The sequence below is a fragment of the Trichechus manatus genome, unplaced genomic scaffold, assembly GCF_000243295.1.
Source record: "Trichechus manatus latirostris isolate Lorelei unplaced genomic scaffold, TriManLat1.0 scaffold00028, whole genome shotgun sequence".
NCBI classification, from domain to species: domain Eukaryota; kingdom Metazoa; phylum Chordata; class Mammalia; order Sirenia; family Trichechidae; genus Trichechus; species Trichechus manatus.
Window position 1 is genome coordinate 3,144,987 of NW_004443964.1, and position 15,207 is coordinate 3,160,193.

Here is a 15,207-nt window from a genome sequence, read left to right on the forward strand (position 1 = left end):
TTACTCCTGAGCCATACGTTTATGTTTCTTCAGTTTCTTCGGGGATGTGTTTTTCTTGTGTGCAGCCTCTTCTCCTGGTTTAGGGACAATGTGTCCCTTTTCAGTAAGATCATCTCCATGTGGGCGGAGGGTCACGTGTGGCTTAATGCTGCCAGGAGCTCTGTCACTGCCACGGCATCTTGGAGGCTTTGTTCACCTGGATGTGCTCCCTGACCAGAGAATCCACGTCTCAACCCTGAAGTTCAGCATTGCTCTCTGCATTTTAACCATGCACAGCAAAAATGCAGCCCACTTTTTGGGCCATTGGCCTGTGTCCAGCTCCACTGTTTGGCCTGGGCACACCTACTCCACCGCCGTAGCGTCGGAAAGGCACACATTGCTTCTGCAAACTGACGTCTTTCGGAGACTTGGTGGCTTTTTGGTGATGCCTACCCTTGATGGCCTGGGCAATTTCACGGGTGTTCTTCAAATGGACCTGAAGACTTGGCATCTCTTCACTTGCTCAGTTTTGTGAGGGTTTCTGGGTCAAGTGAGTAGCACAGCTTTCTGAGAGATCACCTCAGGCCACTCACAGGAAGAGTCAAGGTTGGTCTTGAAGGTAGGAGTTAAGTGACGGCCTCACTTTGCAGATGAGGAAATAGAGTCAGAGACAGGGTAAGGTCACTCAGCAAGTGAAGGAGCCCAGACTTGAACCGGGGGCATCTGGCGCTGCAGCCCCAGCTTTTCACTACATCTCGATCTTTGATGACCAGCCTTGCTGATTTAGTATCTTATTGTTGGGCTCTGGCAGGAGAGGTGACAACTTTTTTTTTTTTTGAGATAGTGCAGCTGTGAATATCTTGCTGCCACTCATTCTCCTTTTTATATTCACACATTATTTCCTTGGGGTACAATGTCAGAAGGGATTACTGAACAGAGGATAGAAAGGCTATTTGGCTCTCATTACTTACAATCAGATAGCTGACAGGAAAGACTGAAGCGGTCCGTGGTATCGCCAGCCATGAGCTAATGTAAGTACCTCCTGCCCCCAGTGCTATCTACACTGGGTTTTACTTTTTTTCATTTTTTGCTGGTCTAATAGGTGCCTTAATGATATCTTCAAGTATTAAGCCAGAGAGGCTGGGAGATTTCTCATGTCACCATTTCTTATCTCTAACTCCCCATGTGCAACCTTCTATCACATTTACCAAGTGGGTCAGAGCATTAAACCTTACGGTTTGATTAGTTCTTTATATATTTCAGAATATATAATTTTTAGAATATATATTTTTATAATTCATTTTATTTTATTTGTTGTTGAGAACATACAGCTGAACATACACCAATTCCACAATTTCTACGTGTACATTGCAGTGACATTGATTCCACTCTTCAAGTTGTGCAGCCATTCTCGCCCTCCTTTTCCGAGTTATTCCTCCCCCATTAATGTAAACTCACTGCCCCCATCTAACCTTTCGAGTTGCTGTTGTCAGTTTGATCCCATATAGATGGATCTTAAAAGAGCACAGTGCTCGAGGCAGACATTCTTTACTAGTTAAGCTAAACTACTGTTTGGTTTTGAGTAGACTTCAAGGGATATTTTGGGGTCAAGGTTTAAAGGTTTCCTCAAGGCAATAGTTTCAGGGGTTCTGGAATGTATCTTTTGATAGACTTGTATTGTTTTTATTGGTCACTTGTAGTTTTCCCATTCTCCTGCATGCTGATGATTCTTCAGGGAGGATGGCAGACCCTAAGCCCCATGAAGGCAGGGCCACATTGTTCATTGTTGAACCCCAGAGCCTGCATAACGCCCAGCACACAGTAGGTGCACATCACATTTTTGTTGGATGAATGAATACATTTAGAGGAAAAATTTATGCAAAAGCTAGCATACTTTCTGGGTAGGTAAAACATTTTTTTTTAAACAAACATTTTTATTTTAGAAGAGTTTTAGGTTTACAGAAGATTTGAGAAGCTAAGTCAGAGAGTTTCCCTACACTTTGCACCCGGCTGCCCCTGTGATTATGTCTTACCATAGTGAGGTACGTTTGCACAACTAAGGAGCCAACATCAGTACATTAACTGAAGTCCACGCTATATTCAGATCTCCTTATTTATTCATTTACTTTTTTTACCTAATGTCCTTTTTCTGCTCCAGGATTCCATCCAGGACAGCACATTGCATTTAATCGTATGTATCCTTAGGTTTTTCTTGGCTGTGACAGTTTCTCAGACTTTCCTTATTGTTGTTGATGACCTTGACAGTTTTCAGGAGGATTGGTCAAATAGTTTGTAGACTGTCCCTCAATGGGTCAGGCAGTGTGTAGACAGTCCCTCAGTAGGTCAGGCAGTTTGTAGACAGTCCCTCAGTGGGTCAGGTAGTTTGTAGACAGTCCCTCAGTGGGTCAGGTAGTTTGTAGATGGTCCCTCAGTGGGTCAGGTAGTTTGTAGACTGTCCCTCAGTTGGGATTTGTCTGATGTTTTTCTCCTAATTAGACTGGAGTTACGTTTTACGGGTGGTAGACCATGGAGATAAAATGCCATTCTCATAACGTCATATCAGGAGTACACATTATCAGTATGACTTATCACTGTTGACCTTGACCCTTGATCACCTGGCTGAGGTGGTGTTTGCCAAGTTTTCCTGCTGTGAAGTTGCTCTTTCTTCCCATGCTCTACCTTTCCTACCCTTTGGAAGGAAGTCACTATGTGCAGGCCTCATTTAAGGACTGGGGATTTAGGCTCCACCTCCTTGAGAGACCAGCATCTACGTCAATTATTCGGAATTCTTCTGCATGGAAGATTAGTCTCTTCGCTCCCAGTTATTTATTTATTTAATCCTTTATTAACATCAGCTGGCCTCAAAGCTCTTTATTTTATACTTTGGGTTATAATACAACACTATTTATTTTGTTGCTCAAATTGCTCCAGCTTTGGTCACTGGGAGTGCTTTCCGTTGGCTCCTGTGTCCTTTCGACATATCCTCATTGTGTTTTGATTTTTAAATTTTGAGCATTTCCTTACTTTCTGGCACTAGAAGATGTTCCAGGCTCGTCTTGTGTATTCCCTACCCCAGTCCTAGAATCAGGCATTTTTCAAGGAACCCTGGTTCCTTTTTTTGGAGAGTGGTATTTAGAAGCCAATATCTGAGTGCTAGGTGTGCTCCCTGCTACTGTGGTGTGCTGTTAAAATGTTTTAAAAATCATCACCTCAGCTGTTCTTGCAACAAGGGATCCCCAACTAGAGCAGGTGCATCGGCAGCTTAGAGGGAAGACTGCTGTACTGCCCTGGGGTGCAGCATTTATGGGTGAACCGGTGTCCGCAGCAGAGAAGGGCCCCTGAAGTCAGGGCCACTCCTTGCAGACAGACAGGGAAACATGCAGCTGTTTATTTATTGCTTTTCTTGCTTAAGGGGTCCTTGATCCCCTGCAGGACCAGATCCCAGAGGCCTCCTTGGCCTGGGGATAGGGTGGACTTGAAATACACACAGGTGGAGAATGCCCGCCCGGTGTAGCTGAGGCTGCCCTACCCTGTGTTGTATGTCTGCCAGGGGCCAGGGGACAAAACAAGCATGTCCTCCCAGGTCAGCCTCAAAGGTCACTGCTGCCATGCGAACCTGGAATGAATGAATTGTCTTGCAGTTGTTATCTGCCTCCCCTACTAGGCTGTGAGCAATGCTGTATCCCCAGTGCCTGTCCCACAGCAGGCATTTAACAAATGATTCTTGAATGCATGAATGAAAGAATCCACCCAGTTGTCAGGAGTCGATTCCAACTGATGGTGACCCCATGCATGTCAGAGCAGAACCGTGCTCCATAGGGTTTTCAAAGGCTGATTTTTCAGAAGTAGATTGCCAGACCTTTCTTTCAAGGCACCTCTGGGTGGATTTGAACTGCCAATCTTTCAGTCAGTAGCTGAGCACTTAACCTTTTGCACCACCCTGGAACTAATACCAAAAAAAACCTGTTGCCGTCGAGTTGATTCTGACTCATAGTGACCCTATAGGACAGAGTAGAACTTCTTCACAGGGTTTCCAAGGCAGTAATCTTTATGGAAGCAGATTGTCACATCTTTCTCCCATGGTGTGGCTTGTGGGTTTGAACCATTGACCTTTCATTTAGCAGCCAAGCGCTTATCCATGGCGCCATTAGAGCTCCTCAGGGACTATTAACGGTGAAAATCGCTTGGCCTGGACCATTTCAAGGGCTCCTTGCTTCCCCTTCACCTCTGTGCAAAGTTGGAGATGTGTTAAAAAAGGGTATCTCGGCCTCCCTTCTGGCCATGGTGCGGGTGCCCCGGCGAGGGGAGCTTTGCCGGGGGGGGGCGGGGGGGCAGGCGCTTACAGCCTGAGCTGTCCCCTCTGTTGGAGGAGTCTGAAGGTCGATCCCACCCCCCTGATTTTGCACGGTAGTGAGAGGCGATGTTGGGTCTCCACTGGTCTCTCCTTCCTCCCAGCCAGTGTCCTTTGAGGGGGACAGCCATGCTGCCAACACATTCTTTGCTTTTGAGGATGCTGAAGGAGAATCAACCTGGTTTTGCAGTTTAGCTGGAGGGGAAAGTGCCCTTCAGGAGGGAAATGGGCGAAGAAGGATTTGCCTGGGGACCTGGTAGGATGAGCCTTCCCGAACCAGAAAGGGCCTGGAGGCAGCTGGTGCCGCCTCCGCCATCTTGGGAGGACCCCAACAGCCCCGGCGGGCCCCGGCCTGGGGATTGGGGGCGTGAGCCTTCCAGCCCGGGAGATGGTGAGAGGCCGCCAGAGCTCCATGGGATAGGCCTCAGGTCATTAGCGTACCCTGGGGGCTGGCGGGGCCCGAGGGCTGTGGTTTCAGAGGAGAGAGGTCCAAGGCTGGCCAGTCCTTCCCAAAGGGCCACTGCCTTCCAGGGGCCTTGTGGGAGGAGGAGCTTCCCTACTGTGAAGACTAGACCCCCCATTAGTGCCATCCAGTGTCAGCGTAGGCTGGCACCCCTCTGCTGGGGCTGTTAGGCTGGGACTCGCCTGACAATGGCTGTTGGCCCCATGACAGACCTGACCGACCTTCAGTACAGCGGGTTTATTAGCGTGACGCTCCACTTTATCAGTCGCTTTGCCTTTTATTGCTTCTCAGGGGCTTTATCTCCAGGCCACCTCGCCTCCCAGCTAAATGAGGATTAATATTTTAACAGGATTATGTGTCGGGTTAGCAGCACTCCCTGGGGACAGTGTGCCCCCGTCCCTGCAGCCCTGCCTCAGGTCGCCCTCCGTGTGTGAGTGTGTGTGTGTGTGTCTCTGTGTATGTGTGTGTCTGTGTGTGTGTGTCTGTCTGTGTCTGTGTGTCTCTGTGTGTGTGTGTACGGGCATGCACACGTGTGTACGTGCGTGCAGGCAGCAAAGTCTCAGTTTAGGGGGCTAGGGGTGTGTTGTTCCAGACTAGGATGAAGAGTGGGTGTTGGGGGGCTGCGACATGGAGTCTGGGCAGCAGGAGGGCTTGTCCTGGGTAGGACGGCCTGCAGGGTGGGGGTCCTTTAGAGGCTACAAGCGCCTTTCCTGAGGGTCACCAGGCTTGAGTGTGGGAAGCTGGGGGGAGCCAGGGGCTGGAGGGCGGTGGTGGGGGAAGAGAGACAGAGACAGAGAGAGGCACAGAGACAGAGAGAGACACAGAGAGATAGAAACAGAGAGGAGGGAGAGACAGAGAGACACACATAGAGACAGAGAGAGACAGAGACAAAGAGAGACAGGAGGGAGAGACAAAGAAAGAGACACATAGAGACAGAGGGAGACAGAGACACAGAGAGAGACAGAGAAAGAGACAGAGAAGGAGAGAGAGACACAGAGAGAGACCTACACAGAGACTTGCTCAGAAAGACCCTGGGACCGGGGCCCTTGCAGAGATGGCAAGGACGTTAGTGGTGATCTAGCCCTGTTGTTCTTCTCACTGTGAGCTGTGGTCGGGTCGACCTCCCGCACGACAGAAGGAAATGCTGCCCAGTCCTGAGGCTTCCCCACGACCACGACCGTTGTGATCCACAGGGTTTCCGTTGGCCGATTTTCAGTAGATTGCCAGCCCATTCTTCCTAGTCTGTCTTCGTCCGGAAGCTCCACTGAATCCTGTTCAGCATCCCAGCAACACACAAGCCCCCAATGACAGACTGGTGGTGGCTGTGCATGAGGTGCATTGGCGGGGAGTCGAACCCCGGTCTCCTGGATGGAAGGCGAGGATGTTACCACTGAGCACCACTGCAAGCTAACACGAGGGTTAGAGAATTCTAGGTCTGTCTTTCCGGTAGCGATAGAATTCACTGAACAGAGATGGGGGACCCCAGGAGGCACCAGCTGTTTGTTGGGGCTGCGGTTAAAGATAGAAAAAGACGAGTTGTCTTCATTGGGCAGGACAGATAGATCAAGTGAAATCACATCACAGAATCTCCGGTTTTAGTCCCCAGTTTTAAGAATAATTTGTACTCAGTACAGAAAATTTGGAAAACACAGAAAAGTATCGAGAAGAAAAATGAAAGTGATTTAAAATCCCACAACCCAAGAGGCAAAGGCTGCTAAAAACCCTTCTCGGCGCGCGTTAGGTGCCTGTGTGCACGCAGGGGAACCGATAACGTGCAGGATTTTTTATTTTGTTTTTCTCCCTCTTAACAGGCTCTTGAGAGTGTTAATGTGATTAAAAGAATATTTGCAATGGATGCAATGTGGCAATATGACCAGGGCTTCTAGAAAGTTCTAGAGGGTGTGGACAGGACTGTAGGAGTTCCGGTGGGAGGAGATTTCACCAGGCAGAGCCTCATAAGCAGAGCTTTGAAGAGCCTGGGGCTTTCCCCATGCCCCACAGAGCCACGCCCACCTGGGACCTGGGTTTTGGGGTTTCCTGTTGGTGGTCTTTCTGCAGGACGGTCAGCTCCCCCAAGGGCCCCTAGATTTAAGCCTGGATAGGAGCTGGGGGTGTCTTAGTCTTCTAGCACTGCTGTAACAGAAACACTACACGTGGGTGGCTTTAAAGAACAGGAATTTACTGCCTCACAGTTCTGGAGACTAACAGTCCAAACCAGGGTCTCGGCCGTGTCCATTCCTTCTGTGGGCCTCGCTCCTGGTTTCTGGGGTCTGCCTTAAATCGATGGTGTTCCTCGGCGTCTGTCTTCCCCCTGTGTTTGTCTATCCGTGTCTGTCTTCCCTTTTTTATAAGACCCCACTCAGAAGGATCTGAAGACAGGCCTGGTGATCTGCTTCTGGAAGGTCACAGCCTTGATAACCCTGTGGAGCCCAGTTCTGTTCTGCACACATGGCGTCATACGAGTAGGAATTGACTCATGGCAACTAACAACAACAGGGATTAGGTTTAGGACCCACCCTGCTCCGGTATGACCTTGTTAACATAACACAAGGAAATACCTGTTTCCAAACAAGGTCACGTTCACGGGTACAGGGGTGAGGACTTCCACATAACTTTTTGGGGCACACAGTTCAATCTGTAGCACCCTCCGTCCACTCCTCCCTGTGCTAAAGTGGTGTTATTTCTGAGCCTTTTCTTGCCTTCACCTTCTGCTCTTCCTCCTGCCGCCGTTAGCTATTCCAAACCACGCTCCCGGCTGATTTCCCGGTCTCCTCACCACTCACACTCACTCCAGTATTTATTCAGTTTCACCAGCTGCCCATTAAACCCACATTAACTCCCAGGTTGGGCTGACTTTGAAGCACTCTGGGACAGTGAGGTCTGCTGACCTTGAAGAGCCAGTCACGGGCGCGGACAGAGTCAGGGACCCTTCATTCAGGGGGCTTGGGGAGTGCTTTCTGGGGTGGGCAGTGGGGCTGCAGGGAAAGCTTGAGGCCTGGGGGTCACTGGGAGTGTATGTGGGGTGCCCCGTCTGTGTCCTGCCAGTGTGTCTGGATGATGCATCGTTGGGGGTGTATGTGGGAGGCCCCCCGTCTGTGCCCCCCTGATGTGTCTGAAGTGATGCCCCATTGGGGGTGTATGTGGAGGGCCCCATCTGTGTCCTCCCAGTGTGTCTGGGTGATGCCCCATTGCAGGCTGTGGGGGCTTTTTTTCGAGGGATGTGCACCAGGGGCATTGCCCAGCACTCAGGGGGGACACAGCCCCCCCCCAAGTCCTGGAGAGCTTGGGGATAGGCTGGACAGCTGCCCGCCCCTACCCTGAGACCCTGTGGCCTGTGATGTCCCCTCTGGCTGGTCCGACTCACCCCAGCTCCAGGAGCCCCCAGGGTCTGGGCCCCGCACAAGAAGCAGACGAGAAATAAGCCCTTCCTGCCTCCCCTGGGCAGTGAGGCCTGAGAGAGCTCTTCCTACCCTCCTGGGCATCAGCCCAGCTGTCCCACCCTCCAGCTCCTTCTCAGGGGTGCTCAACCCAGCAGTTGTGGTGGGGGGTGGGTCCGCCATCATCCTCTGCTCACTGGGCCCGGGCAGTCACACTGACTGGACCCGCTGTCTCCTACGGGGCAGGAGACAAGGGGCGTGGGCCAGGGGGCCTTGGAGAGACTCTTTCCTGCCTGGCCAGACTTCTCCTCTGAGGCATGGGTCACAGGTCTGGTTGGTCGTTTGTCCGTCCGCCCCCTCCAGGGAGGACCACTGCCTGACGCCATCCTGGTTCACACCTTCTCACATGGATGTAATTATAGCTGTGTTTCTTATAACTCTCTGAGAAGTTGCCTTGTCACTGTCCCCTAGCTGCTTCAGGAATAAATCTGCTTCACTATTATCTCTCCAAACTCCAGCTGGCCTGGCCCTTAGCTGCCAACTGTGGTCTCTAGGGGCACTCAGAACTCAGGCCTGGAGTTTTCCAGAGGGACATTTTCTGGGTGTGCTGATGCAGACAGCTCACCTGTCTCGCCTGGAGCTCTGATGGGCTGGGGGCCAGGCTGCAGTGCTGGCTGGGGGTCTCTCTTTGGAAGGCGTAAGCAGTACCTGCCCCCCGCTGGCTCCCGGCCCACGTCTGATGGCTCTTGGTGGGTAGGGTGTGACGGCTGTGACTGTGCAAAGGTGGGTGGTGGGAGTCGGAAGGGCGGGGTGGTGGTGGGCATGTCGCGATGCTGGGCCTGGCATTGGGAGTGTCAGGGAGAGTCAGGGAGATAGCAGAGACATCTCTGCCCATCGACAGCTGTTATCACAGAATCTTCCGGGAGATTCGGGGGAGAACCTGCTAGCTCCCAAGCCGTCACTTTTATAGCCACTTGGAGGCCTGTTTACATCCTCATAGTGGGGAGGGGACATTATGACAGATAAGAGGGCTACCGTTGGCCAAGCTGGGTGTCTAAGAGATCACCAGCACATCGCTGCTGGGCCTGCGCCCCTCTATTCATCACCCCATCTGGGGCCAGGGCTCTCTGCAGGGGCAGGGGTGCCCCTTCTGTGAGTGAGGGTCCCACTGTCATCCTCATCTGCCTTCTCATTGTGACCGTCATCATGGTTGACTGTCAGTGGCTCCATTAAGTCCGATGCTTGTTGACAAGTCCATTAAGCCTGATGCTTGTTGACAAGTGGTGTGCAGGAGGTTTGGGGTGAGCCGGGGCTGAGACATATCAAATCAAGAGTCTGGGCTCCACGCCCGCCCCCCCAGATCTACTCGGGCCAAGGTCTGAAGCAGGATCTCCAGAGGGAGCACGGGGCCCTCCCTGCCCTGGGGACCTCGCAAAGGAGTGTCCACGACTTTCCAGGTGGAGGCTGGAGTTGTGTCCAGCACCTATGGCCCTCCTTACCACACCTGACGTGGTCTCTCGTTCATGGGTGGAGGCCCCACATGGACCTCCTTCACCCCTGCCTCCAGCATCTTGAGAGCCTGCGTCCACCTGTTCGTGGGAGGCCACAAAAGAGGCTCAGGGGGCCGCACTCTCTGTGTGAAGTGTTGGGTGTGGACGGAGATCTGTGACCACATCACACTTCCAGACAGATGTGCCCGGGGCCTAGGGATGAGCGAGGGGGAGAATAAAGTCAAAAGATGCCCAGGATGGACAATTGAAACCCTAGAGCCCACGTGCATAAGGGTGGCGTGAACCCCATGACTCCCCAAGGTGGGAAGGACGGACGGCTTGGGTGTCTGGGGAAGCACTTTGGCAGCTGAAAGAAGGTTTTCCAGCCACAGCTAATCTAGTTTCTGGAAGATAAGACGATGCTAAGTCATCAAATTCATATCACCATGGACTAAGAGCTGGCTCAGGCAAGGAAGTGAATTCCAGCTGGGGACCTGTGACCGAGGGGCAGTGCAGAGCTGTGGTTATCAACCTCTTCTGGGTTCTAGAGCCTCATGGGGGATAGGACCACCGTTTCGGGCTCTCCCTAGAAAGTGCATGTCCACATCGCAAATTACTGACCAGCTCTGGGAGCTCAGGGTGCTGTGGCTGTGGGGGAGGCCAGAGGCAGGGGGGAAATGGGGGGGATAAACAAGATGGGGGGCGAGTGGAGAGGCAGGGGCTGTTGGTGTTGTCATCTGCTGTTGAGTCGGCTCGGACTCATGGAGACCTGGTATACAACAGAACAAATGTTGCCTGGTCCTGCGCTGTCTTCATGGTCACTGGCAAGTTTGAGTCCACAGTTGAGGCCACTGTGTCAATCCACCTCATTGAGGGTTTCCCTCGTTTTCACTGACCTACTTTACCAAACACGATGTACTTTTCTAGTAATCTGTCTTCCCTGAAGATGTGTCCAAAGTAAGTGATTCCAAGTCTCACCATCCTGGCTTCTAAGGAACATTCTGGTTGTATTTCTTCTAAGACTAGTTTGTTTGCCCTTGTAGCAAACCAAAAAAAAAAAAAGCAGCAGCAGCAAAAAACCCGTTGCTGTTGCGTCGATTCCAACTCATAACGACCCTAGAGGACAGAGTAGAACTGCCCCATAGGGTTTCCAAAGAGCAGCTGGTGGATTCAAACTGTCAACCTTTTGGTTAGCAGCCGAGCTCTTCTTAACCACTGCACCAGCAGGGCCGTCCACTGTATATTCAATATTCTTTGCCAGCACCACGGTTTGAATGCATCAGTTCTTTCTTTCTCATTATCCAACTTTTGCATGCCCATGAGGTGACTGAAAAGACCTTTGGGGGACCGTTGCTATCCTGACCATAGGGAGGGGTTGGGATTCCTACAGGTCACCTGCAGTCTTTTAAGAGACCAGGAGCCAGAACCGCCCAGCCAAGCTGCTCTCAGATTCCTGATCCTCAGAAACTGCGTGATACAACCAATGTTTGCTATTTTAAGCTGCTGAGTTTTGCGGTAATGTGTTCTGCTGCAGGAGATAACGCTGGAGGACCCCAGCTGTGGCTCTCCACCTGAGCTGCTGTCCCAGCAGGGCATTGAGTTGTATTTGAAAGCCCACGAGGGTGGAGAGAGGACGAGAGGGCTCAGGAGGCCCGGTGCTTGGTGAGGATGGCGTAGGAACTCGGCTTGGGTGCTCGGCCCCCCAGAAGGAGATTTCCCCCATAACTTATACCCCCCGAAAAAGAGCAAAGACAGAGTTCAGGGCTCCAAAGGAGTCAACTTGCCATAAAATTTTCAGGATGCCAGATCCGGTTAGTAGGAGACAGGATGTGTCTTCCTTTATTTTTAAAATGTTTATAATGGAAGTTTTCAAAAGATTCAAAATAAGAAAGGTAGCACAATAATTGCTCACATGCTCGTTACCCAGATTCAAGACTTATCAAGAATCGCCACATTTATGCCTCTAATGGTGTTTTTTTCTCTTGGGCTGAAGCATTTTCAAGCAGCAGCGGACGTTGTAAATTTGCTCCTGCAAACTTCAGGACGCAACTCTCAAAACAAGGGAAACTTTGTAACACCATTGCGGCTCCTTTAACACAATAATCAAGTAGCAATAATTCCTTGGTATCAGCTCAGGTCCGCCCATAATCAAATTTCTCTGTCTCAAAAACGTCTGTTTACACTGGGTTTGTTGGTTGTTGTGTCTCTTAAAAAAACAACACCCCCAAAGTTGTTGCTGTCATGTCAGTTGCGACTCATGGCAACCCCATGTGTTATAGATTAGAACTGCTCCATAGGGTTTTCTTGGCTGTAATCTTAACGAAAGCAGTTCACCAGGCCTTTCTTCCACAGCACTCCTGGGTAGGTTTGAACTGCCAACCTTCAGGCTAGTAGTTGAGGGCAAACCGCTGTGTCTCTTAGAACTCTCCGAGGCTGCGGGCAGCCCGCCCTGACCGCATTTTATCCCCATGTTTCCTGCAAATAAAAGTAGCTGTTATCTTAGTTTTCTAGCACCACCGAAACAAAATTACCACAGGTGGGTGTCTTTAAAGAACAGAAATTTATTGTCTCAGTTCTGGAGGCTAGAAGCCGGAATTCAGGCCATTGCCTGTGGGGGAAAGTCCTTTGCCTCTTTCAGCTTCTAGTAGCTGCCAGCAATCCTGGGAATTCCTGGTTTACAGCTGCGTCTGCCTCTGTCTTCACGCGGTGTCTTCCACCCTGTGTCTGTCTCTCTGTGTCTGTGTCCCTTTTTGTAAGACGCCACTCAGAAGGGATTAGGTTTAGGAACCACCCTTCTCCAGTATGACTTCAGTAACGTAACAAAAGAAAAACCCTATTCCCAAATGGAGCCACATTCCCACGTACAGAGGTTAGGACTTCAATGTATCTTTTTCCGGGAATACAACTCAATCCATTCATTAGATTCACAGGTGGGCTGTGTGCCTCACCTGGCCTCTTGCCTGGTCCCTTTGTTGCTGATGCTGAGATTGAACGGCAGGTCCAGGCGGTGACAGCCAGTTCTTCCTCTGCCCTTGTCTCGATTTTCACCCAGTGGTCTCTTCTGTTTACGGGCAACCACCGTGCAAAGTAGCTGTTTCCTGAGAGGATGCAAAATGGTGATTTTCTGATTGACTGTATCATCCTTTCCACGACGAGTAGCTAGAAATTTTCTTCCCCCCCCCACCCCGAAGCAAACAAAAAACCTCCCTTATCAAATAGAGTTATTTGGATACGCTGAAATACAATCCATAAGGGAAATCTACCATTTTTTTCTTGCGATTGGCAACTTGCAAAGTAAAAATTTTCAAAGCCCTCGTTACTTCCAGTGGGTTTCCAACGAGGTTTCGGTTTAGTTTTGTTTTTCTTTTTACATATTTATATATCGTACATATATTACTAATATACGTAGTATTGGTGTTTTGACCTATTACATCTACTATTCTTTTCAGGCTTTTTTGTCCTGTCTTTGGTACATGGGAGCCCCTTGCTGTTCACTGCTGTCTGAAGCAGAGGTTTCTGATTCCTCCCCTCAGAAATCACGTCCGTGATGGGAGGAAGGGACAGTCACCCTGGACAGGGGGCCACCTGTGAGCACTGGGGAGGGGCTTCTTGAAGAGAAGTGCTTTTTTTGGAAGTTTATTTTCCTGCCTTGTCTGAAGTGCCTGGATTGGGCCCTCTGATAATCAGACATGTTGTTGGGTGCTGCCAAGTCGATTTCCACTAAAGCAACCCCATGTGACAGGGTAGAATTGCCCCATGGTGTTTTCTTGGCCGTGATCTTTAAGGGAGCAGATCAGCAGGTCTTTCTCCTGTTGAGACACTGGGTGGGTTTGTACCGCCGACTTTTCAGTTAGCAGCCGAGTGCTTAACTGTTGTGCCACCAGGGTTCCTGAACCAGGCATAGCTAAACAGAGTCTGATTAGAGGGCAGGCGGTTCTGGTAGCCTGAGAGCCCCAGCTGGGGAAAGGGTAAGAAATCCCAAGACTAACAACAAAATGCCATTTGGCTTTTGTAGTCTCAGATATGCCCACCAGGTGGCGCTGTTCAGCCACTAATCTGCTGGCTCTGGTCACAGCCTTCTTGGGCTTTTGATGATGCTGGCACCTCTCCAGTTGGGCATCTCTGGACACTTTGTCCCCAGTTGGTTCCACTGCCCCATTCCCTCCAGGCAAGCCTGGGGGAGATGAGGCAGAATGGCGTCACCAGGCTGTGCTGAGTATAGTTTGCGGGTGCTGTCCCAAGACCCCAGCAAGTTCTTGTCAGCTACAGTGACAGAGTCCCTGGGTGGTGCACAGGGTGAATACACTCGGCTGCTAACAGAAAGGCTGGTGGTTCAAACTAACCCAGAGGTGGCTTGGAAGAAAGGCCTGGCGATCTACTTCTGAAAAACCAGCCTCTGAAAGCCCTAAGGAGCACAGTTCCACGCTGAGACACCTGTGGTCACCACGAGTCAGTGCTGACTGTGTTTTTATGGTGACAACCACAAGCCGGGTTTGGTTCCGTCCTGGCACCCCCTCCTCCACGTGCCCTTCCCCAGCATGCTGACCTGGGTATGTTTTTATGCAGAAAAGAAGGATATTGGGTTTCTTTCTATTTGCCAGCTCCTCTGGGGCCTTGGTTGTCTGCACTCACCCCAGCAGGACAAGGACCTGTGGGTAGGGGGCGCTGAGCGTGGGGAAGGACAGCAGGCAGGGCCTCCCTGGGGGGGACGCACAGTGGGTGGGTGTGGTGGGGGGAGGCACTGGGCTGGCCCCATCTTCTGCCGCTGGGGAGGAGATGGAGGGGCGGTCCATGGCGGCAGAGGGATGGGACCCCGGGGCTCAGGCTTCCCCATGGTGAGTGAGGCGTTAGCAGGAAGGCACCTTCTATCACACTTCCTAATGGAAGCTGCTCCCCCTGGGGGTCCTGGCAGGAGGGTGGTGATGAGGTGAGGCTGCACCTATCCCTGCAACTCAGCAGGTCCTGCCAGGTGATGGAGGGCGAGGGGCGCAGCTGGGGCTCCTGTTCTTTGGCTTCTCACTGTCATCCCTGCTGGGTGCCATCCTGGGAGAGTGGGGGGGGTGCTAATGACCCTCCGCGGGGCCTGCCCCTCCACGTCTGTCTGACCCACGCTGGGCAGTTGTGCAGGGTGGACCCCCAGCCCCCACCCTCACCATTGACCGCTCGGTTGTGAGGATGGAAGGAGCATAATTAGTAATCAGCTCCCCTCGTTCGTCCCTCCTCCCAGGGGAGCTGCTGCCACTCACCAAGCGGGACTCACATTGTGTCACGTCGGGAGGAGGGCCAGGGTGGAGGCGGCTCAGGGGCATCGTGAGCAGGACAGGCCCAGTGTGGCGATGCCCCCAAAGCAGAGGGGGGCTGGGGCTGCCCAAACTCTTCTCCACATGGCTTCCTGGTCACCCCCACCTCTCGGGCACTTCCACCGAGCGGCTGTTCAGGGGGCCCTGGGGTTCCTGCATCCCAGGTGGGTGCAAGGGCGGCCCCGGCCTCAGTGATGGCTTCCTACTGGGCAGGGGGGAGGGGCCTGGGGTGCAACCACGGGCCTGG

The 15,207-nt window shown here is 51.7% G+C and overlaps 1 pseudogene; it reads right to left on the bottom strand.

Annotated features, from left to right (window-relative positions):
* LOC101345876 (60S ribosomal protein L17-like) lies at positions 1-14,453 on the bottom strand (annotated as a pseudogene).
* Between the last annotated feature and the right edge of the window lie 754 nt (positions 14,454-15,207).